This window comes from Stenella coeruleoalba (genome assembly GCF_951394435.1).
Source record: "Stenella coeruleoalba genome assembly, contig: scaffold_98, whole genome shotgun sequence".
Taxonomy (NCBI): domain Eukaryota; kingdom Metazoa; phylum Chordata; class Mammalia; order Artiodactyla; family Delphinidae; genus Stenella; species Stenella coeruleoalba.
Genome location: NW_027646255.1, coordinates 778616 through 804349, shown reverse-complemented (window position 1 = coordinate 804349; position 25734 = coordinate 778616). Strand labels below are relative to the sequence as shown.

Genomic DNA, 25734 nt, shown 5'->3' with positions numbered 1-25734 from the left:
TCGTAAAACCTATGGATTGCTATGTCTCCGAAAGAGAATCAAGCATGTGTACAGGGGCATAAACGCAGCAGTGATAGGATTGGAGAGGTTCGGTGAGCAAATGAAGACCCTTTGAAGTCATATTGCATGGTACCCATTCCACGGGTTTCAACTACCCAGGTTTAAGGTATTCTTCCTTCAGCTAAAACATGCATGTGGAACCTAGAGTATGATCAACCATGTGATCGGGAGACGTGTTCAAATATGTCTCAGTTTTCGTACCTGGTACTCGGGTGCAACATTCCAGACGCTTTACTAACACTCTCCCCACTTGGAGAGTCAGTCCCTTTAACCTCCTGTTTGGCCCAGTTTGCAATTTCTGCGGAAGATGAACAGGAATAGCGAGAACCAATGAGAGACTAGCTGGAGGTGTCTGGACGGGCAAATTTAACTCTCATTTCCCACCAGGAAGAGGAATTAACCAAAGGCTCAGTGTGCCATGCCGGAACCAGATTAGGGCCTGAAGCCATCCTGCGGTGTTGCGGCCAGGTCACAAGAAAGCGAGTTGAAGAAAGGAGCTCAGGGGCACTGTAATTCACAAACCTGCAGAGTTATAAATGACAGCTATCGTCCAAAAATAGACTGAAGTAAGGCTGCCAAGAGGACTTGAAAGCGGGGCAGAATTGCAGGAAACCGATTTCAGGAGGTAGACTGGAATTGCATTGAAAGCATAGGAAAAGAGGCAGAACGTCCACAATGATGCACTTGGCCAAAAAGGGCGTATGCGTTTTTTCCTGAATATATTCAGGAAAAAACGCATACGCCCTTTTTGGCCAACCAAGCAAGCTTGCAAAGGAAATCTGCACTACAATGAAGTCTCACTTCCCCCCGGTCAAAAGGGCCATCTGAAAAAAGTGTAAAATCCAGAAAGGCAGGACAGGCCATGGAGAACTGGGAGCCTTGTTATGCTGATGGGCGGGATGTAAATTGCCAACAACCACTCGGGAGAAGTGTATGGTGTTTCCTGAAACATCTAAAAAACAAAGCAACAGAACCTAGGGCACTTCCACTTATGGTCCTATAGCTTAGGGAAATTAAAATCAAAAAGACACAGCCACCCCAAAGTTTGGGACGCCTCTGTTTACAAGAACCTCGTTTACAGTACAAGTTCAACATCGCAGAAAGTGAAAAATGGATAAAGAACTTGTGGTACTTACGTACAATGCAGTATCACTCAGCAATGAAATCTATGTCATCAGGCCCGTAGCAGCATAATGAGTAGATTCAGGTACGATGATTCTAACTGAAATAAGTCACACAGAAAAAGAAACATCATAAGATATCACTAATACACGGAATGTAAACTTGGCTACACAGGAATTGAATTCCAAAACAGAACAGGTTCTCAAATTTAGCAAACCAACTTATGCTTGCTTAAGGGGAAAGGTGAGTTGGGTTGCTGCATAAAACCAGAGATTGAAATGAGCACAGATAAAGTTCCTTAAGCCAAATATGGAATAGACAAGAGCTACTCCTTGCTCAACGAAATGGACTCAACACCGCATATTAAACGCCTAAGAATGTACCTGACTAGTAAGTATCTTAAAACCTATGGATTGCTATGTCTCCAAAAGAGAATCAAGCATGTGTACAGGGGCATAAACGCAGCAGTGATAGGATTGGAGAGGTTCGGTGAGCAAATGAAGACCCTTTGAAGTCATATTGCATGGTACCCATTCCACGGGTTTCAACTACCCAGGTTTTATGTATTCTTCCTTCAGCTAAAACATGCATGTGGAACCCAGAGTATGATCAACCATGTGATCGGGAGACGTGTTCAAATATGTCTCAGTTTTCCTCCCCTGGTACTCGGGTGCAACATTCCAGACGCTTTACTAACACTCTCCCCACTTGGAGAGTCAGCGCCTTTAACCTCCTGTTTGGCACAGTTTGCAATTTCTGCGGAAGATGAACAGGAATAGCGAGAACCAATGAGAGGCTAGCTGGAGGTGTCTGGACGGGCAAATTTAACTCTCATTTCCCACCAGGAAGAGGAAATAACCAAAGGCTCAGCATGCCGTGCCGGAACCAGATTAAGGCCTGAAGCCATCCTGCGGTGTTGCGGCCAGCTCAAAAAAAGGGAGTTGAAGAAAGGAGCTCAGGGGCACTGTAATTCACAAACCTGCAGAGTTATAAATGACAGCTATCGTCCAAAAATAGACTGAAGTAAGGCTGCCAAGAGGACTTGAAAGTGGGGCAGAATTGCAGGAAACCGATTTCAGGAGGTAGACTGGAATTGCATTGAAAGCATAGGAAAAGAGGCAGAACGTCCACAATGATGCACTTGGCCAAAAAGGGCGTATGCGTTTTTTCCTGAATATATTCAGGAAAAAACGCATACGCCCTTTTTGGCCAACCAAGCAAGCTTGCAAAGGAAATCTGCACTACAATGAAATCTCACTTCCCCCCGGTCAAAACGGCCATCTAAAAAAAGTGTAAAATCCAGAAAGGCAGGACAGGCCATGGAGAACTGGGAGCCTTGTTATGCTGATGGGCGGGATGTAAATTGCCAACAGACACTCGGGAGAAGTGTATGGTGTTTCCTGAAACATCTAAAAAACAAATCCACAGAGCCTAGGGCACTTCCACTTATGGTCCCATAGCTTAGGGAAATTAAAATAAAAAAGACACAGCCACCCCAAAGTTTGGAACGGCTCTGTTTACAAGAACCTCGTTTACCGTACAAGTTCAACATCGCAGAAAGTCAAAAATGGAGAAAGAAGTTGTGGTATTTACTTACAAAGCAAGATCACTCAGCAATGAAATCTATGTCATTAGGCCCTTAGCAGCACAATGAGTGGATTCAGGTATGATGATTCTAACTGAAATAAGTCACACAGAAAAAGAAACATCATAAGATATCAGTAATACACGGAATGTAAACTTGGCTACACAGGAACTGAATTACAGAACAGAACAGGGTCTCAAATTTAGAAAACCAACTTATGCTTGCTTAAGGGTAAAGGTGAGTTGGGGTGCTGCATAACCAGAGATCGAAATGAGCACAGATAAAGTTCCTTAAGCCAAATATGGAATAGACAAGAGCTACTCCTTGCTCAACGAAATGGACTCAACACCGCATATTAAACGCCTAAGAATGTACCTGACTAGTAAGTATCTTAAAACCTATGGATTGCTATGTCTCCGAAAGAGAATCAAGCATGTGTACAGGGGCATAAACGCAGCAGTGATAGGATTGGAGAGGTTCGGTGAGCAAATGAAGAACCTTTGAAGTCATATTGCATGGTACCCATTCCACGGGTTTCAACTACCCAGGTTTAAGGTATTCTTCCTTCAGCTAAAACATGCATGTGGAACCTAGAGTATGATCAACCATGTGATCGGGAGACGTGTTCAAATATGTCTCAGTTTTCGTACCCTGGTACTCGGGTGCAACTTTCCAGACGCTTTACTAACACTCTCCCGACTTGGAGAGTCAGTCCCTTTAACCTCCTGTTTGGCCCAGTTTGCAATTTCTGCGGAAGATGAACAGGAATAGCGAGAACCAATGAGAGACTAGCTGGAGGTGTCTGGACGGGCAAATTTAACTCTCATTTCCCACCAGGAAGAGGAATTAACCAAAGGCTCAGCGTGCCGTGCCAGAACCAGATTAGGGCCTGAAGCCATGCTGCGGTGTTGCGGCCAGTTCACAAGAAAGCGAGTTGAAGAAAGGAGCTCAGGGGCACTGTAATTCACAAACCTGCAGAGTTATAAATGACAGCTATCGTCCAAAAATAGACTGAAGTAAGGCTGCCAAGAGGACTTGAAAGCGGGGCAGAATTGCAGGAAACCGATTTCAGGAGGTAGACTGGAATTGCATTGAAAGCATAGGAAAAGAGGCAGAACGTCCACAATGATGCACTTGGCCAAAAAGGGCGTATGCGTTTTTTCCTGAATATATTCAGGAAAAAACGCATACGCCCTTTTTGGCCAACCAAGCAAGCTTGCAAAGGAAATCTGCACTACAATGAAGTCTCACTTCCCCCCGGTCAAAAGGGCCATCTGAAAAAAGTGTAAAATCCAGAAAGGCAGGACAGGCCATGGAGAACTGGGAGCCTTGTTATGCTGATGGGCGGGATGTAAATTGCCAACAGACACTCGGGAGAAGTGTATGGTGTTTCCTGAAACATCTAAAAAACAAATCCACAGAGCCTAGGGCACTTCCACTTATGGTCCCATAGCTTAGGGAAATTAAAATAAAAAAGACACAGCCACCCCAAAGTTTGGAACGGCTCTGTTTACAAGAACCTCGTTTACCGTACAAGTTCAACATCGCAGAAAGTGAAAAATGGAGAAAGAAGTTGTGGTATTTACTTACAAAGCAAGATCACTCAGCAATGAAATCTATGTCATTAGGCCCTTAGCAGCACAATGAGTGGATTCAGGTATGATGATTCTAACTGAAATAAGTCACACAGAAAAAGAAACATCATAAGATATCAGTAATACACGGAATGTAAACTTGGCTACACAGGAACTGAATTACAGAACAGAACAGGGTCTCAAATTTAGAAAACCAACTTATGCTTGCTTAAGGGTAAAGGTGAGTTGGGGTGCTGCATAACCAGAGATCGAAATGAGCACAGATAAAGTTCCTTAAGCCAAATATGGAATAGACAAGAGCTACTCCTTGCTCAACGAAATGGACTCAACACCGCATATTAAACGCCTAAGAATGTACCTGACTAGTAAGTATCTTAAAACCTATGGATTGCTATGTCTCCGAAAGAGAATCAAGCATGTGTACAGGGGCATAAACGCAGCAGTGATAGGATTGGAGAGGTTCGGTGAGCAAATGAAGAACCTTTGAAGTCATATTGCATGGTACCCATTCCACGGGTTTCAACTACCCAGGTTTAAGGTATTCTTCCTTCAGCTAAAACATGCATGTGGAACCTAGAGTATGATCAACCATGTGATCGGGAGACGTGTTCAAATATGTCTCAGTTTTCGTACCCTGGTACTCGGGTGCAACTTTCCAGACGCTTTACTAACACTCTCCCGACTTGGAGAGTCAGTCCCTTTAACCTCCTGTTTGGCCCAGTTTGCAATTTCTGCGGAAGATGAACAGGAATAGCGAGAACCAATGAGAGACTAGCTGGAGGTGTCTGGACGGGCAAATTTAACTCTCATTTCCCACCAGGAAGAGGAAGTAACCAAAGGCTCAGCGTGCCGTGCCGGAACCAGATTAGGGCCTGAAGCCATGCTGCGGTGTTGCGGCCAGTTCACAAGAAAGCGAGTTGAAGAAAGGAGCTCAGGGGCACTGTAATTCACAAACCTGCAGAGTTATAAATGACAGCTATCGTCCAAAAATAGACTGAAGTAAGGCTGCCAAGAGGACTTGAAAGCGGGGCAGAATTGCAGGAAACCGATTTCAGGAGGTAGACTGGAATTGCATTGAAAGCATAGGAAAAGAGGCAGAACGTCCACAATGATGCACTTGGCCAAAAAGGGCGTATGCGTTTTTTCCTGAATATATTCAGGAAAAAACGCATACGCCCTTTTTGGCCAACCAAGCAAGCTTGCAAAGGAAATCTGCACTACAATGAAGTCTCACTTCCCCCCGGTCAAAAGGGCCATCTGAAAAAAGTGTAAAATCCAGAAAGGCAGGACAGGCCATGGAGAACTGGGAGCCTTGTTATGCTGATGGGCGGGATGTAAATTGCCAACAGACACTCGGGAGAAGTGTATGGTGTTTCCTGAAACATCTAAAAAACAAATCCACAGAGCCTAGGGCACTTCCACTTATGGTCCCATAGCTTAGGGAAATTAAAATAAAAAAGACACAGCCACCCCAAAGTTTGGAACGGCTCTGTTTACAAGAACCTCGTTTACCGTACAAGTTCAACATCGCAGAAAGTGAAAAATGGAGAAAGAAGTTGTGGTATTTACTTACAAAGCAAGATCACTCAGCAATGAAATCTATGTCATTAGGCCCTTAGCAGCACAATGAGTGGATTCAGGTATGATGATTCTAACTGAAATAAGTCACACAGAAAAAGAAACATCATAATATATCAGTAATACACGGAATGTAAACTTGGCTACACAGGAACTGAATTACAGAACAGAACAGGGTCTCAAATTTAGAAAACCAACTTATGCTTGCTTAAGGGTAAAGGTGAGTTGGGGTGCTGCATAACCAGAGATCGAAATGAGCACAGATAAAGTTCCTTAAGCCAAATATGGAATAGACAAGAGCTACTCCTTGCTCAACGAAATGGACTCAACACCGCATATTAAACGCCTAAGAATGTACCTGACTAGTAAGTATCTTAAAACCTATGGATTGCTATGTCTCCGAAAGAGAATCAAGCATGTGTACAGGGGCATAAACGCAGCAGTGATAGGATTGGAGAGGTTCGGTGAGCAAATGAAGAACCTTTGAAGTCATATTGCATGGTACCCATTCCACGGGTTTCAACTACCCAGGTTTAAGGTATTCTTCCTTCAGCTAAAACATGCATGTGGAACCTAGAGTATGATCAACCATGTGATCGGGAGACGTGTTCAAATATGTCTCAGTTTTCGTACCCTGGTACTCGGGTGCAACTTTCCAGACGCTTTACTAACACTCTCCCGACTTGGAGAGTCAGTCCCTTTAACCTCCTGTTTGGCCCAGTTTGCAATTTCTGCGGAAGATGAACAGGAATAGCGAGAACCAATGAGAGACTAGCTGGAGGTGTCTGGACGGGCAAATTTAACTCTCATTTCCCACCAGGAAGAGGAATTAACCAAAGGCTCAGCGTGCCGTGCCGGAACCAGATTAGGGCCTGAAGCCATGCTGCGGTGTTGCGGCCAGTTCACAAGAAAGCGAGTTGAAGAAAGGAGCTCAGGGGCACTGTAATTCACAAACCTGCAGAGTTATAAATGACAGCTATCGTCCAAAAATAGACTGAAGTAAGGCTGCCAAGAGGACTTGAAAGCGGGGCAGAATTGCAGGAAACCGATTTCAGGAGGTAGACTGGAATTGCATTGAAAGCATAGGAAAAGAGGCAGAACGTCCACAATGATGCACTTGGCCAAAAAGGGCGTATGCGTTTTTTCCTGAATATATTCAGGAAAAAACGCATACGCCCTTTTTGGCCAACCAAGCAAGCTTGCAAAGGAAATCTGCACTACAATGAAGTCTCACTTCCCCCCGGTCAAAAGGGCCATCTGAAAAAAGTGTAAAATCCAGAAAGGCAGGACAGGCCATGGAGAACTGGGAGCCTTGTTATGCTGATGGGCGGGATGTAAATTGCCAACAGACACTCGGGAGAAGTGTATGGTGTTTCCTGAAACATCTAAAAAACAAATCCACAGAGCCTAGGGCACTTCCACTTATGGTCCCATAGCTTAGGGAAATTAAAATAAAAAAGACACAGCCACCCCAAAGTTTGGAACGGCTCTGTTTACAAGAACCTCGTTTACCGTACAAGTTCAACATCGCAGAAAGTGAAAAATGGAGAAAGAAGTTGTGGTATTTACTTACAAAGCAAGATCACTCAGCAATGAAATCTATGTCATTAGGCCCTTAGCAGCACAATGAGTGGATTCAGGTATGATGATTCTAACTGAAATAAGTCACACAGAAAAAGAAACATCATAAGATATCAGTAATACACGGAATGTAAACTTGGCTACACAGGAACTGAATTACAGAACAGAACAGGGTCTCAAATTTAGAAAACCAACTTATGCTTGCTTAAGGGTAAAGGTGAGTTGGGGTGCTGCATAACCAGAGATCGAAATGAGCACAGATAAAGTTCCTTAAGCCAAATATGGAATAGACAAGAGCTACTCCTTGCTCAACGAAATGGACTCAACACCGCATATTAAACGCCTAAGAATGTACCTGACTAGTAAGTATCGTAAAACCTATGGATTGCTATGTCTCCGAAAGAGAATCAAGCATGTGTACAGGGGCATAAACGCAGCAGTGATAGGATTGGAGAGGTTCGGTGAGCAAATGAAGAACCTTTGAAGTCATATTGCATGGTACCCATTCCACGGGTTTCAACTACCCAGGTTTAAGGTATTCTTCCTTCAGCTAAAACATGCATGTGGAACCTAGAGTATGATCAACCATGTGATCGGGAGACGTGTTCAAATATGTCTCAGTTTTCGTACCCTGGTACTCGGGTGCAACTTTCCAGACGCTTTACTAACACTCTCCCGACTTGGAGAGTCAGTCCCTTTAACCTCCTGTTTGGCCCAGTGTGCAATTTCTGTGGAAGATGAACAGGAATAGCGAGAACCAATGAGAGACTAGCTGGAGGTGTCTGGACGGGCAAATTTAACTCTCATTTCCCACCAGGAAGAGGAAGTAACCAAAGGCTCAGCGTGCCGTGCCGGAACCAGATTAGGGCCTGAAGCCATGCTGCGGTGTTGCGGCCAGTTCACAAGAAAGCGAGTTGAAGAAAGGAGCTCAGGGGCACTGTAATTCACAAACCTGCAGAGTTATAAATGACAGCTATCGTCCAAAAATAGACTGAAGTAAGGCTGCCAAGAGGACTTGAAAGCGGGGCAGAATTGCAGGAAACCGATTTCAGGAGGTAGACTGGAATTGCATTGAAAGCATAGGAAAAGAGGCAGAACGTCCACAATGATGCACTTGGCCAAAAAGGGCGTATGCGTTTTTTCCTGAATATATTCAGGAAAAAACGCATACGCCCTTTTTGGCCAACCAAGCAAGCTTGCAAAGGAAATCTGCACTACAATGAAGTCTCACTTCCCCCCGGTCAAAAGGGCCATCTGAAAAAAGTGTAAAATCCAGAAAGGCAGGACAGGCCATGGAGAACTGGGAGCCTTGTTATGCTGATGGGCGGGATGTAAATTGCCAACAGACACTCGGGAGAAGTGTATGGTGTTTCCTGAAACATCTAAAAAACAAATCCACAGAGCCTAGGGCACTTCCACTTATGGTCCCATAGCTTAGGGAAATTAAAATAAAAAAGACACAGCCACCCCAAAGTTTGGAACGGCTCTGTTTACAAGAACCTCGTTTACCGTACAAGTACAACATCGCAGAAAGTGAAAAATGGAGAAAGAAGTTGTGGTATTTACTTACAAAGCAAGATCACTCAGCAATGAAATCTATGTCATTAGGCCCTTAGCAGCACAATGAGTGGATTCAGGTATGATGATTCTAACTGAAATAAGTCACACAGAAAAAGAAACATCATAATATATCAGTAATACACGGAATGTAAACTTGGCTACACAGGAACTGAATTACAGAACAGAACAGGGTCTCAAATTTAGAAAACCAACTTATGCTTGCTTAAGGGTAAAGGTGAGTTGGGGTGCTGCATAACCAGAGATCGAAATGAGCACAGATAAAGTTCCTTAAGCCAAATATGGAATAGACAAGAGCTACTCCTTGCTCAACGAAATGGACTCAACACCGCATATTAAACGCCTAAGAATGTACCTGACTAGTAAGTATCTTAAAACCTATGGATTGCTATGTCTCCGAAAGAGAATCAAGCATGTGTACAGGGGCATAAACGCAGCAGTGATAGGATTGGAGAGGTTCGGTGAGCAAATGAAGAACCTTTGAAGTCATATTGCATGGTACCCATTCCACGGGTTTCAACTACCCAGGTTTAAGGTATTCTTCCTTCAGCTAAAACATGCATGTGGAACCTAGAGTATGATCAACCATGTGATCGGGAGACGTGTTCAAATATGTCTCAGTTTTCGTACCCTGGTACTCGGGTGCAACATTCCAGACGCTTTAATAACACTCTCCCCACTTGGAGAGTCAGCGCTCTTAACCTCCTGTTTGGCACAGTTTGAAATTTCTGCGGAAGATGAACAGGAATAGCGAGAACCAATGAGAGGCTAGCTGGAGGTGTCTGGACGGGCAAATTTAACTCTCATTTCCCACCAGGAGGAGGAAATAACCAAAGGCTCAGCGTGCCGTGCCAGAACCAGATTAGGGCCTGAAGCCATCCTGCGGTGTTGCGACCAGGTCACAAGAAAGCGAGTTGAAGAAAGGAGCTCAGGGGCACTGTAATTCACAAACCTGCAGAGTTATAAATGACAGCTATCGTCCAAAAATAGACTGAAGTAAGGCTGCCAAGAGGACTTGAAAGCGGGGCAGAATTGCAGGAAACCGATTTCAGGAGGTAGACTGGAATTGCATTGAAAGCATAGGAAAAGAGGCAGAACGTCCACAATGATGCACTTGGCCAAAAAGGGCGTATGCGTTTTTTCCTGAATATATTCAGGAAAAAACGCATACGCCCTTTTTGGCCAACCAAGCAAGCTTGCAAAGGAAATCTGCACTACAATGAAGTCTCACTTCCCCCCGGTCAAAAGGGCCATCTGAAAAAAGTGTAAAATCCAGAAAGGCAGGACAGGCCATGGAGAACTGGGAGCCTTGTTATGCTGATGGGCGGGATGTAAATTGCCAACAGACACTCGGGAGAAGTGTATGGTGTTTCCTGAAACATCTAAAAAACAAAGCAACAGAGCCTAGGGCACTTCCACTTATGGTCCTATAGCTTAGGGAAATTAAAATAAAAAAGACACAGCCACCCCAAAGTTTGGAACGGCTCTGTTTACAAGAACCTCGTTTACAGTACAAGTTCAACATCGCAGAAAGTGAAAAATGGATAAAGAAGTTGTGGTATTTACTTACAAAGCAATATCACTCAGCAATGAAATCTGTGTCATCAGGCCCATAGCAGCACAATGAGTGGATTCAGGTATGATGATTCTAACTGAAGTAAGTCACACAGAAAAAGAAACATCATAAGATATCACTAATACACGGAATGTAAACTTGGCTACACAGGAACTGAATTACAGAACAGAACAGGGTCTCAAATTTAGAAAACCAACTTATGCTTGCTTAAGGGTAAAGGTGAGTTGGGGTGCTGCATAAAACCAGAGATTGAAATGAGCACAGATAAAGTTCCTTAAGCCAAATATGGAATAGACAAGAGCTACTCCTTGCTCAACGAAATGGACTCAACACCGCATATTAAGCGCCTAAGAATGTACCTGACTAGTAAGTATCTTAAAACCTATGGATTGCTATGTCTCCGAAAGAGAATCAAGCATGTGTACAGGGGCATAAACGCAGCAGTGATAGGATTGGAGAGGTTCGGTGAGCAAATGAAGACCCTTTGAAGTCATATTGCATGGTACCCATTACACGGGTCTCAACTCTCCAGGTTTAAGGTATTCTTCCTTCAGATAAAACATGCATGTGGAACCCAAGTATGATCAACCATGTGAACGGGAGACGTGTTCAAATATGTCTCAGTTTTCCTCCCCTGGTACTCGGGTGCAACATTCCAGACGCTTTACTAACACTCTCCCCACTTGGAGAGTCAGCGCCTTTAACCTCCTGTTTGGCCCAGTTTGCAATTTCTGCGGAAGATGAACAGGAATAGCGAGAACCAATGAGAGACTAGCTGGAGGTGTCTGCACGGACAAATTTAACTCTCATTTCCCACCAGGAAAAGGAAATAACCAAAGGCTCAGCGTGCCGTGCCGGAACCAGATTAGGGCCTGAAGCCATCCTGCGGTGTTGTGGCCAGGTCACAAGAAAGCAAGTTGAAGAAAGGAGCTCAGGGGCACTGTAATTCACAAACCTGCAGAGTTATAAATGACAGCTATCGTCCAAAAATAGACTGAAGTAAGGCTGCCAAGAGGACTTGAAAGTGGGGCAGAATTGCAGGAAACCGATTTCAGGAGGTAGACTGGAATTGCATTGAAAGCATAGGAAAAGAGGCAGAACGTCCACAATGATGCACTTGGCCAAAAAGGGCGTATGCATTTTTTCCTGAATATATTCAGGAAAATATATATTCAGGAATATATTCAGGAAAAAACGCATACGCCCTTTTTGGCCAACCAAGCAAGCTTGCAAAGGAAATCTGCACTACAATGAAGTCTCACTTCCCCCCGGTCAAAAGGGCCATCTGAAAAAAGTGTAAAATCCAGAAAGGCAGGACAGGCCATGGAGAACTGGGAGCCTTGTTATGCTGATGGGCGGGATGTAAATTGCCAACAACCACTCGGGAGAAGAGTATGGTGTTTCCTGAAACATCTAAAAAACAAAGCAACAGAACCTAGGGCACTTCCACTTATGGTCCTATAGCTTAGGGAAATTAAAATCAAAAAGACACAGCCACCCCAAAGTTTGGAACGGCTCTGTTTACAAGAACCTCGTTTACAGTACAAGTTCAACATCGCAGAAAGTGAAAAATGGATAAAGAAGTTGTGGTATTTACTTACAAAGCAATATCACTCAGCAATGAAATCTGTGTCATCAGGCCCTTAGCAGCACAATGAGTGGATTCAGGTATGATGATTCTAACTGAAATAAGTCACACAGAAAAAGAAACATCATAAGATATCAGTAATACACGGAATGTAAACTTGGCTACACAGGAACTGAATTACAGAACAGAACAGGGTCTCAAATTTAGAAAACCAACTTATTCTTGCTTAAGGGTAAAGGTGAGTTGGGGTGCTCCATAAAACCAGAGATTGAAATGAGCACAGATAAAGTTCCTTAAGCCAAATATGGAATAGACAAGAGCTACTCCTTGCTCAACGAAATGGACTCAACACCCCATATTAAACGCCTAAGAATGTTCCTGACTAGTAAGTATCTTAAAACCTATGGATTGCTATGTCTCCGAAAGAGAATCAAGCATGTGTACAGGGGCATAAACGCAGCAGTGATAGGATTGGAGAGGTTCGGTGAGCAAATGAAGACCCTTTGAAGTCATATTGCATGGTACCCATTCCACGGGTTTCAATTACCCAGGTTTAAGGTATTCTTCCTTCAGCTAAAACATGCATGTGGAACCTAGAGTATGATCAACCATGTGATCGGGAGACGTGTTCAAATATGTCTCAGTTTTCGTACCCTGGTACTCGGGTGCAACATTCCAGACGCTTTACTAACACTCTCCCGACTTGGAGAGTCAGTCCCTTTAACCTCCTGTTTGGCCCAGTTTGCAATTTCTGCGGAAGATGAACAGGAATAGCGAGAACCAATGAGAGACTAGCTGGAGGTGTCTGGACGGGCAAATTTAACTCTCATTTCCCACCAGGAAGAGGAATTAACCAAAGGCTCAGCGTGCCGTGCCGGAACCAGATTAGGGCCTGAAGCCATCCTGCGGTGTTGCGGCCAGCTCACAAGAAAGCGAGTTGAAGAAAGGAGCTCAGGGGCACTGTAATTCACAAACCTGCAGAGTTATAAATGAAAGCTATCGTCCAAAAATAGACTGAAGTAAGGCTTCCAAGAGGACTTGAAAGCGGGGCAGAATTGCAGGAAACCGATTTCAGGAGGTAGACTGGAATTGCATTGAAAGCATAGGAAAAGAGGCAGAACGTCCACAATGATGCACTTGGCCAAAAAGGGCGTATGCGTTTTTTCCTGAATATATTCAGGAAAAAACGCATACGCCCTTTTTGGCCAACCAAGCAAGCTTGCAAAGGAAATCTGCACTACAATGAAGTCTCACTTCCCCCCGGTCAAAAGGGCCATCTGAAAAAAGTGTAAAATCCAGAAAGGCAACAGGCCATTGAGAACTGGGAGCCTTGTTATGCTGATGGGCGGGATGTAAATTGCCAACAGACACTTGGGAGAAGTGTATGGTGTTTCCTGAAACATCTAAAAAACAAAGCAACAGAGCCTAGGGCACTTCCACTTATGGTCCTATAGCTTAGGGAAATTAAAATCAAAAAGACACAGCCACCCCAAAGTTTGGAACGGCTCTGTTTACAAGAACCTCGTTTACAGTACAAGTTCAACATCGCAGAAAGTGAAAAATGGATAAAGAACTTGTGGTACTTACGTACAATGCAGTATCACTCAGCAATGAAATCTATGACATCAGGCCCGTAGCAGCATAATGAGTAGATTCAGGTACGATGATTCTAACTGAAATAAGTCACACAGAAAAAGAAACATCATAAGATATCACTAATACACGGAATGTAAACTTGGCTACACAGGAACTGAATTCCAAAACAGAACAGGTTCTCAAATTTACAAAACCAACTTATGCTTGCTTAAGGGGAAAGGTGAGTTGGGTTGCTGCATAAAACCAGAGATTGAAATGAGCACAGATAAAGTTCCTTAAGCCAAATATGGAATAGACAAGAGCTACTCCTTGGTCAACGAAATGGACTCAACACCCCATATTAAACGCCTAAGAATGTTCCTGACTACTAAGTATCTTAAAACCTATGGATTGCTATGTCTCCGAAAGAGAATCAAGCATGTGTACAGGGGCATAAACGCAGCAGTGATAGGATTGGAGAGGTTCGGTGAGCAAATGAAGACCCTTTGAAGTCATATTGCATGATACCCATTCCACGGGTTTCAACTACCCAGGTTTAAGGTATTCTTCCTTCAGCTAAAACATGCATGTGGAACCTAGAGTATGATCAACCATGTGATCGGGAGACGTGTTCAAATATGTCTCAGTTTTCGTACCCTGGTACTCGGGTGCAACATTCCAGACGCTTTACTAACACTCTCCCGACTTGGAGAGTCAGTCCCTTTAACCTCCTGTTTGACCCAGTTTGCAATTTCTGCGGAAGATGAACAGGAATAGCGAGAACCAATGAGAGACTAGCTGGAGGTGTCTGGACGGGCAAATTTAACTCTCATTTCCCACCAGGAAGAGGAATTAACCAAAGGCTCAGTGTGCCGTGCCGGAACCAGATTAGGGCCTGAAGCCATCCTGCGGTGTTGCGGCCAGGTCACAAGAAAGCGAGTTGAAGAAAGGAGCTCAGGGGCACTGTAATTCACAAACCTGCAGAGTTATAAATGACAGCTATCGTCCAAAAATAGACTGAAGTAAGGCTGCCAAGAGGACTTGAAAGCGGGGCAGAATTGCAGGAAACCGATTTCAGGAGGTAGACTGGAATTGCATTGAAAGCATAGGAAAAGAGGCAGAACGTCCACAATGATGCACTTGGCCAAAAAGGGCGTATGCGTTTTTTCCTGAATATATTCAGGAAAAAACGCATACGCCCTTTTTGGCCAACCAAGCAAGCTTGCAAAGGAAATCTGCACTACAATGAAGTCTCACTTCCCCCCGGTCAAAAGGGCCATCTGAAAAAAGTGTAAAATCCAGAAAGGCAGGACAGGCCATGGAGAACTGGGAGCCTTGTTATGCTGATGGGCGGGATGTAAATTGCCAACAACCACTCGGGAGAAGTGTATGGTGTTTCCTGAAACATCTAAAAAACAAAGCAACAGAACCTAGGGCACTTCCACTTATGGTCCTATAGCTTAGGGAAATTAAAATCAAAAAGACACAGCCACCCCAAAGTTTGGAACGGCTCTGTTTACAAGAACCTCGTTTACAGTACAAGTTCAACATCGCAGAAAGTGAAAAATGGATAAAGAAGTTGTGGTATTTACTTACAAAGCAATATCACTCAGCAATGAAATCTGTGTCATCAGGCCCTTAGCAGCACAATGAGTGGATTCAGGTATGATGATTCTAACTGAAATAAGTCACACAGAAAAAGAAACATCATAAGATATCAGTAATACACGGAATGTAAACTTGGCTACACAGGAACTGAATTACCGAACAGAACAGGGTCTCAAATTTAGAAAACCAACTTATGCTTGCTTAAGGGTAAAGGTGAGTTGGGGTGCTGCATAAAACCAGAGATTGAAATGAGCACAGATAAAGTTCCTTAAGCCAAATATGGAATAGACAAGAGCTACTCCTTGCTCAACGAAATGGACTCAACACCGCATATTAAACGCCTAAGAATGTACCTGACTAGTAAGTATCTTAAAACCTATAGATTGCTATGTCTCCGAAAGAGAATCAAGCATGTGTACAGGGGCATAAACGCAGCAGTGATAGGATTGGAGAGGTTCGGTGAGCAAATGAAGACCCTTTGAAGTCATATTGCATGGTACCCATTCCACGGGTTTCAACTACCCAGGTTTTATGTATTCTTCCTTCAGCTAAAACATACATGTGGAACCCAGAGTATGATCAACCATGTGATCGGGAGACGTGTTCAAATATGTCTCAGTTTTCCTCCCCTGGTACTCGGGTGCAACATTCCAGACGCTTTACTAACACTCTCCCCACTTGGAGAGTCAGCGCCCTTAACCTCCTGTTTGGCACAGTTTGAAATTTCTGCGGAAGATGAACAGGAATAGCGAGAACCAATGAGAGGCTAGCTGGAGGTGTCTGGACGGGCAAATTTAACTCTCATTTCCCACCAGGAGGAGGAAATAACCAAAGGCTCAGCGTGCCGTGCCAGAACCAGATTAGGGCCTGAAGCCATCCTGCGGTGTTGCGGCCAGGTCACAAGAAAGCGAGTTGAAGAAAGGAGCTCAGGGGCACTGTAATTCACAAACCTGCAGAGTTATAAATGACAGCTATCGTCCAAAAATAGACTGAAGTAAGGCTGCCAAGAGGACTTGAAAGCGGGGCAGAATTGCAGGAAACCGATTTCAGGAGGTAGACTGAAATTGCATTGAAAGCATAGGAAAAGAGGCAGAACGTCCACAATGATGCACTTGGCCAAAAAGGGCGTATGCGTTTTTTCCTGAATATATTCAGGAAAAAACGCATACGCCCTTTTTGGCCAACCAAGCAAGCTTGCAAAGGAAATCTGCACTACAATGAAGTCTCACTTCCCCCCGGTCAAAAGGGCCATCTGAAAAAAGTGTAAAATCCAGAAAGGCAGGACAGGCCATGGAGAACTGGGAGCCTTGTTATGCTGATGGGCGGGATGTAAATTGCCAACAGACACTCAGGAGAAGTGTATGGTGTTTCCTGAAACATCTAAAACACAAAGCAACAGAGCCTAGGGCACTGCCACTTATGGTCCTATAGCTTAGGGAAATTAAAATCAAAAAGACACAGCCACCCCAAAGTTTGGGACGCCTCTGTTTACAAGAACCTCGTTTACAGTACAAGTTCAACATCGCAGAAAGTGAAAAATGGATAAAGAAGTTGTGGTATTTACTTACAAAGCAATATCACTCAGCAATGAAATCTGTGTCATCAGGCCCTTAGCAGCACAATGAGTGGATTCAGGTATGATGATTCTAACTGAAATAAGTCACACAGAAAAAGAAACATCATAAGATATCAGTAATACACGGAATGGAAACTTGGCTACACAGGAACTGAATTACAGAACAGAACAGGGTCTCAAATTTAGAAAACCAACTTATTCTTGCTTAAGGGTAAAGGTGAGTTGGGGTGCTGCATAAAACCAGAGATTGAAATGAGCACAGATAAAGTTCCTTAAGCCAAATATGGAATAGACAAGAGCTACTCCTTGCTCAACGAAATGGACTCAACACCCCATATTAAACGCATAAGAATGTACTTGACTAGTAAGTATCTTAAAACCTATGGATTGCTATGTCTCCGAAAGAGAATCAAGCATGTGTACAGGGCCATAAACGCAGCAGTGATAGGATTGGAGAGGTTCGGTGAGCAAATGAAGACCCTTTGAAGTCATATTGCATGGTACCCATTCCACAGGTTTCAACTACCCAGGTTTAAGGTATTCTTCCTTCAGCTAAAACATGCATGTGGAACCTAGAGTATGATCAACCATGTGATCGGGAGACGTGTTCAAATATGTCTCAGTTTTCCTCCCCTGGTACTCGGGTGCAACATTCCAGACGCTTTACTAACACTCTCCCCACTTGGAGAGTCAGTCCCTTTAACCTCCTGTTTGGCCCAGTTTGCAATTTCTGCGGAAGATGAACAGGAATAGCGAGAACCAATGAGAGGCTAGCTGGAGGTGTCTGGACGGGCAAATTTAACTCTCATTTCCCACCAGGAAGAGGAATTAACCAAAGGCTCAGCATGCCGGGCCGGAACCAGATTAGGGCCTGAAGCCATCCTGCGGTGTTGCGGCCAGGTCATAAGAAAGCGAGTTGAAGAAAGGAGCTCAGGGGCACTGTAATTCACAAACCTGCAGAGTTATAAATGACAGCTATCGTCCAAAAATAGACTGAAGTAAGGCTGCCAAGAGGACTTGAAAGCGGGGCAGAATTGCAGGAAACCGATTTCAGGAGGTAGACTGGAATTGCATTGAAAGCATAGGAAAAGAGGCAGAACGTCCACAATGATGCACTTGGCCAAAAAGGGCGTATGCGTTTTTTCCTGAATATATTCAGGAAAAAACGCATACGCCCTTTTTGGCCAACCAAGCAAGCTTGCAAAGGAAATCTGCACTACAATGAAGTCTCACTTCCCCCCGGTCAAAAGGGCCATCTGAAAAAAGTGTAAAATCCAGAAAGGCAGGACAGGCCATGGAGAACTGGGAGCCTTGTTATGCTGATGGGCGGGATGTAAATTGCCAACAGACACTCGGGAGAAGTGTATGGTGTTTCCTGAAACATCTAAAAAACAAAGCAACAGAGCCTAGGGCACTTCCACTTATGGTCCTATAGCTTAGGGAAATTAAAATCAAAAAGACACAGCCACCCCAAAGTTTGGAACGGCTCTGTTTACAAGAACCTCGTTTACAGTACAAGTTCAACATCGCAGAAAGTGAAAAATGGATAAAGAAGTTGTGGTATTTACTTACAAAGCAATATCACTCAGAAATGAAATCTATGTCATCAGGCCCTTAGCATCACAATGAGTGGATTCAGGTATGATGATTCTAACGGAACTAAGTCACACAGAAAAAGAAACATCATAAGATATCAGTAATACACGGAATGTAAACTTGGCTACACAGGAACTGAATTACAGAACAGAACAGGGTCTCAAATTTAGAAAACCAACTTATGCTTACTTAAGGGTAAAGGTGAGTTGGGGTGCTGCATAAAACCAGAGATTGAAATGAGCACAGATAAAGTTCCTTAAGTCAAATATGGAATAGACAAGAGCTACTCCTTGCTCAACGAAATGGACTCAACACCGCATATTAAACGCCTAAGTATGTACCTGACTAGTAAGTATCGTAAAACCTATGGATTGCTATGTCTCCGAAAGAGAATCAAGCATGTGTACAGGGGCATAAACGCAGCAGTGATAGGATTGGAGAGGTTCGGTGAGCAAATGAAGACCCTTTGAAGTCATATTGCATGGTACCCATTCCACAGGTTTCAACTACCCAGGTTTTATGTATTCTTCCTTCAGCTAAAACATGCATGTGGAACCCAGAGTATGATCAACCATGTGATCGGGAGACGTGTTCAAATATGTCTCAGTTTTCCTCCCCTGGTACTCGGGTGCAACATTCCAGACGCTTTACTAACACTCTCCCCACTTGGAGAGTCAGTCCCTTTAACCTCCTGTTTGGCCCAGTTTGCAATTTCTGCGGAAGATGAACAGGAATAGCGAGAACCAATGAGAGGCTAGCTGGAGGTGTCTGGACGGGCAAATTTAACTCTCATTTCCCACCAGGAAGAGGAATTAACCAAAGGCTCAGCATGCCGGGCCGGAACCAGATTAGGGCCTGAAGCCATCCTGCGGTGTTGCGGCCAGGTCACAAGAAAGCGAGTTGAAGAAAGGAGCTCAGGGGCACTGTAATTCACAAACCTGCAGAGTTATAAATGACAGCTATCGTCCAAAAATAGACTGAAGTAAGGCTGCCAAGAGGACTTGAAAGCGGGGCAGAATTGCAGGAAACCAATTTCAGGAGGTAGACTGGAATTGCATTGAAAGCATAGGAAAAGAGGCAGAACGTCCACAATGATGCACTTGGCCAAAAAGGGCGTATGCGTTTTTTCCTGAATATATTCAGGAAAAAACGCATACGCCCTTTTTGGCCAACCAAGCAAGCTTGCAAAGGAAATCTGCACTACAATGAAGTCTCACTTCCACCCGGTCAAAAGGGCCATCTGAAAAAAGTGTAAAATCCAGAAAGGCAGGACAGGCCATGGAGAACTGGGAGCCTTGTTATGCTGATGGGCGGGATGTAAATTGCCAACAGACACTCGGGAGAAGTGTATGGTGTTTCCTGAAACATCTAAAAAACAAAGCAACAGAGCCTAGGGCACTGCCACTTATGGTCCTATAGCTTAGGGAAATTAAAATCAAAAAGACACAGCCACCCCAAAGTTTGGAACGGCTCTGTTTACAAGAACCTCGTTTACAGTACAAGTTCAACATCGCAGAAAGTGAAAAATGGATAAAGAAGTTGTGGTATTTACTTACAAAGCAATATCACTCAGAAATGAAATCTATGTCATCAGGCCCTTAGCATCACAATGAGTGGATTCAGGTATGATGATTCTAACGGAACTAAGTCACACAGAAAAAGAAACATCATAAGATATCAGTAATACACGGAATGTAAACTTGGCTACACAGGAACTGAATTACAGAACAGAACAGGGTCTCAAATTTAGAAAACCAACTTATGCTTACTTAAGGGTAAAGGTGAGTTGGGGTGCTGCATAAAACCAGAGATTGAAATGAGCACAGATAAAGTTCCTTAAGCCAAATATGGAATAGACAAGAGCTACTCCTTGCTCAACGAAATGGACTCAAAACCCCATATTAAACGCCTAAGAATGTACCTGACTAGTAAGTATCTTAAAACCTATGGATTGCTATGTCTCCGAAAGAGAATCAAGCATGTGTACAGGGGCATAAACGCAGCAGTGATAGGATTGGAGAGGTTCGGTGAGCAAATGAAGACCCTTTGAAGTCATATTGCATGGTACCCATTCCACGGGTTTCAACTACCCAGGTTTTAGGTATTCTTCCTTCAGCTAAAACATGCATGTGGAACCTAGAGTATGATCAACCATGTGATCGGGAGACGTGTTCAAATATGTCTCAGTTTTCCTCCCCTGGTACTCGGGTGCAACATTCCAGACGCTTTACTAACACTCTCCCGACTTGGAGAGTCAGCGCCTTTAACCTCCTGTTTGACACAGTTTGCAATTTCTGCGGAAGATGAACAGGAATAGCGAGAACCAATGAGAGGCTAGCTGGAGGTGTCTGGACGGGCAAATTTAACTCTCATTTCCCACCAGGAAGAGGAAATAACCAAAGGCTCAGCGTGCCGTGCCGGAACCAGATTAGGGCCTGAAGTCATCCAGCGGTGTTGCGGCCAGGTCACAAGAAAGCGAGTTGAAGAAAGGAGCTCAGGGGCACTGTAATTCACAAACCTGCAGAGTTATAAATGACAGCTATCGTCCAAAAATAGACTGAAGTAAGGCTGCCAAGAGGACTTGAAAGCGGGGCAGAATTGCAGGAAACCGATTTCAGGAGGTAGACTGGAATTGCATTGAAAGCATAGGAAAAGAGGCAGAACGTCCACAATGATGCACTTGGCCAAAAAGGGCGTATGCGTTTTTTCCTGAATATATTCAGGAAAAAACGCATACGCCCTTTTTGGCCAACCAAGCAAGCTTGCAAAGGAAATCTGCACTACAATGAAGTCTCACTTCCCCCCGGTCAAAAGGGCCATCTGAAAAAAGTGTAAAATCCAGAAAGGCAGGACAGGCCATGGAGAACTGGGAGCCTTGTTATGCTGATGGGCGGGATGTAAATTGCCAACAACCACTCGGGAGAAGTGTATGGTGTTTCCTGAAACATCTAAAAAACAAAGCAACAGAACCTACGGCACTTCCACTTATGGTCATATAGCGTAGGGAAATTAAAATCAAAAAGACACAGCCACCCCAAAGTTTGGAACGGCTCTGTTTACAAGAACCGCGTTTACAGTACAAGTTCAACATCGCAGAAAGTGAAAAATGGAGAAAGAAGTGGTGGTATTTACTTACAAAGCAATGTCACTCAGCAATGAAATCTGTGTCATCAGGCCCTTAGCATCACAATGAGTGGATTCAGGTATGATGATTCTAACTGAAATAAGTCACACAGAAAAAGAAACATCATAAGATATCAGTAATACACGGAATGTAAACTTCGCTACACAGGAACTGAATTACAGAACAGAACAGGGTCTCAAATTTAGAAAACCAACTTATGCTTGCTTAAGGGTAAAGGTGAGTTGGGGTGCTGCATAAAACCAGAGATTGAAATGAGCACAGATAAAGTTCCTTAAGCCAAATATGGAATAGACAAGAGCTACTCCTTGCTCAACGAAATGGACACAACACCGCATATTAAACGCCTAAGAGTGTACCTGACTAGTAAGTATCTTAAAACCTATAGATTGCTATGTCTCCGAAAGAGAATCAAGCATGTGTACAGGGGCATAAACGCAGCAGTGATAGGATTGGAGAGGTTTGGTGAGCAAATGAAGACCCTTTGAAGTCATATTGCATGGTACCCATTCCACGGGTTTCAACTACCCAGGTTTTAGGTATTCTTCCTTCAGCTAAAACATGCATGTGGAACCCAAGTATGATCAACCATGTGAACGGGAGACGTGTTCAAATATGTCTCAGTTTTCCTCCCCTGGTACTCGGGTGCAACATTCCAGACGCTTTACTAACACTCTCCCCACTTGGAGAGTCAGCGCCTTTAACCTCCTGTTTGGCCCAGTTTGCAATTTCTGCGGAAGATGAACAGGAATAGCGAGAACCAATGAGAGGCTAGCTGGAGGTGTCTGGACGGGCAAATTTAACTCTCATTTCCCACCAGGAAGAGGAAATAACCAAAGGCTCAGCGTGCCGTGCCGGAACCAGATTAGGGCCTGAAGCCATCCTGCGGTGTTGCGGCCAGCTCAAAAGAAAGCGAGTTGAAGAAAGGAGCTCAGGGGCACTGTAATTCCCAAACCTGCAGAGTTATAAATGACAGCTATCGTCCAAAAATAGACTGAAGTAAGGCTGCCAAGAGGACTTGAAAGCGGGGCAGAATTGCAGGAAACCGATTTCAGGAGGTAGACTGGAATTGCATTGAAAGCATAGGAAAAGAGGCAGAACGTCCACAATGATGCACTTGGCCAAAAAGGGCGTATGCGTTTTTTCCTGAATATATTCAGGAAAAAACGCATACGCCCTTTTTGGCCAACCAAGCAAGCTTGCAAAGGAAATCTGCACTACAATGAAGTCTCACTTCCCCCCGGTCAAAAGGGCCATCTGAAAAAAGTGTAAAATCCAGAAAGGCAGGACAGGCCATGGAGAACTGGGAGCCTTGTTATGCTGATGGGCGGGATGTAAATTGCCAACAGACACTCGGGAGAAGTGTATGGTGTTTCCTGAAACATCTAAAAAACAAAGCAACAGAGCCTAGGGCACTGCCACTTATGGTCCTATAGCTTAGGGAAATTAAAATCAAAAAGACACAGCCACCCCAAAGTTTGGGACGCCTCTGTTTACAAGAACCTCGTTTACAGTACAAGTTCAACATCGCAGAAATTGAAAAATGGATAAAGAACTTGTGGTACTTACGTACAATGCAGTATCACTCAGCAATGAAATCTATGTCGTCAGGCCCGTAGCAGCATAATGAGTGGATTCAGGTACGATGATTCTAACTGAAATAAGTCACACAGAAAAAGAAACATCATAAGATATCACTAATACACGGAATGTAAACTTGGCTACACAGGAACTGCATTCCAAAACAGAACAGGGTCTCAAATTTAGAAAACCAACTTATGCTTGCTTAAGGGGAAAGGTGAGTTGGGGTGCTGCATAAAACCAGAGATTGAAATGAGCACAGATAAAGTTCCTTAAGCCAAATATGGAATAGACAAGAGCTACTCCTTGCTCAACGAAATGGACTCAAAACCCCATATTAAACGCCTAAGAATGTACCTGACTAGTAAGTATCTTAAAACCTATGGATTGCTATGTCTCCGAAAGAGAATCAAGCATGTGTACAGAGGCATAAACGCAGCAGTGATAGGATTGGAGAGGTTCGGTGAGCAAATGAAGACCCTTTGAAGTCATATTGCATGGTACCCATTCCACGGGTTTCAATTACCCAGGTTTTAGGTATTCTTCCTTCAGCTAAAACATGCATGTGGAACCCAGAGTATGATCAACCATGTGATCGGGAGACGTGTTCAAATATGTCTCAGTTTTCCTCCCCTGGTACTCGGGTGCAACATTCCAGACGCTTTACTAACACTCTCCCCACTTGGAGAGTCAGCGCCTTTAACCTCCTGTTTGGCACAGTTTGCAATTTCTGCGGAAGATGAACAGGAATAGCGAGAACCAATGAGAGGCTAGCTGGAGGTGTCTGGACGGGCAAATTTAACTCTCATTTCCCAACAGGAAGAGGAAATAACCAAAGGCTCAGCGTGCCGTGCCGGAACCAGATTAGGGCCTGAAGCCATCCTGCGGTGTTGCGGCCAGCTCAAAAGAAAGCGAGTTGAAGAAAGGAGCTCAGGGGCACTGTAATTCACAAACCTGCAGAGTTATAAATGACAGCTATCGTCCAAAAATAGACTGAAGTAAGGCTGCCAAGAGGACTTGAAAGCGGGGCAGAATTGCAGGAAACCGATTTCAGGAGGTAGACTGGAATTGCATTGAAAGCATAGGAAAAGAGGCAGAACGTCCACAATGATGCACTTGGCCAAAAAGGGCGTATGCGTATTTTCCTGAATATATTCAGGAAAAAACGCATACGCCCTTTTTGGCCAACCAAGCAAGCTTGCAAAGGAAATCTGCACTACAATGAAGTCTCACTTCCCCCCGGTCAAAAGGGCCATCTGAAAAAAGTGTAAAATCCAGAAAGGCAGGACAGGCCATGGAGAACTGGGAGCCTTGTTATGCTGATGGGCGGGATGTAAATTGCCAACAGACACTCGGGAGAAGTGTATGGTGTTTCCTGAAACATCTAAAAAACAAAGCAACAGAGCCTAGGGCACTGCCACTTATGGTCCTATAGCTTAGGGAAATTAAAATCAAAAAGACACAGCCACCCCAAAGTTTGGGACGCCTCTGTTTACAAGAACCTCGTTTACAGTACAAGTTCAACATCGCAGAAAGTGAAAAATGGATAAAGAACTTGTGGTACTTACGTACAATGCAGTATCACTCAGCAATGAAATCTATGTCATCAGGCCCATAGCAGCATAATGAGTGGATTCAGGTACGATGATTCTAACTGAAATAAGTCACACAGAAAAAGAAACATCATAAGATATCACTAATACACGGAATGTAAACTTGGCTACACAGGAACTGCATTCCAAAACAGAACAGGGTCTCAAATTTAGAAAACCAACTTATGCTTGCTTAAGGGGAAAGGTGAGTTGGGTTGCTGCATAAAACCAGAGATTGAAATGAGCACAGATAAAGTTCCTTAAGCCAAATATGGAATAGACAAGAGCTACTCCTTGCTCAACGAAATGGACTCAAAACCCCATATTAAACGCCTAAGAATGTACCTGACTAGTAAGTATCTTAAAACCTATGGATTGCTATGTCTCCGAAAGAGAATCAAGCATGTGTACAGGGGCATAAACGCAGCAGTGATAGGATTGGAGAGGTTCGGTGAGCAAATGAAGACCCTTTGAAGTCATATTGCATGGTACCCATTCCACGGGTTTCAGCTACCCAGGTTTTAGGTATTCTTCCTTCAGCTAAAACATGCATGTGGAACCCAGAGTATGATCAACCATGTGATCGGGAGACGTGTTCAAATATGTCTCAGTTTTCCTCCCCTGGTACTCGGGTGCAACATTCCAGACGCTTTACTAACACTCTCCCCACTTGGAGAGTCAGCGCCTTTAACCTCCTGTTTGGCACAGTTTGCAATTTCTGCGGAAGATGAACAGGAATAGCGAGAACCAATGAGAGGCTAGCTGGAGGTGTCTGGACGGGCAAATTTAACTCTCATTTCC

General features: G+C 44.0%; 1 long non-coding RNA gene across 5 annotated transcripts in view; it reads right to left on the bottom strand.

Annotated features, from left to right (window-relative positions):
- LOC307181236 overlaps positions 1-25734 on the bottom strand; it is a 1179595-nt gene that overhangs the window by 376812 nt on the left and 777049 nt on the right. The window contains exon 10 of one of the 5 annotated variants that reach the window (XR_013826190.1): positions 20172-20261. The exons of 3 other annotated variants lie outside the window; for them this stretch is intronic. This is a non-coding gene — a long non-coding RNA (uncharacterized lncRNA). Of the gene's footprint in view, positions 1-20171; positions 20262-24924; positions 24996-25734 lie in introns of those variants that run through there. One more of the 5 variants, XR_013826191.1, reaches the window with a different exon arrangement.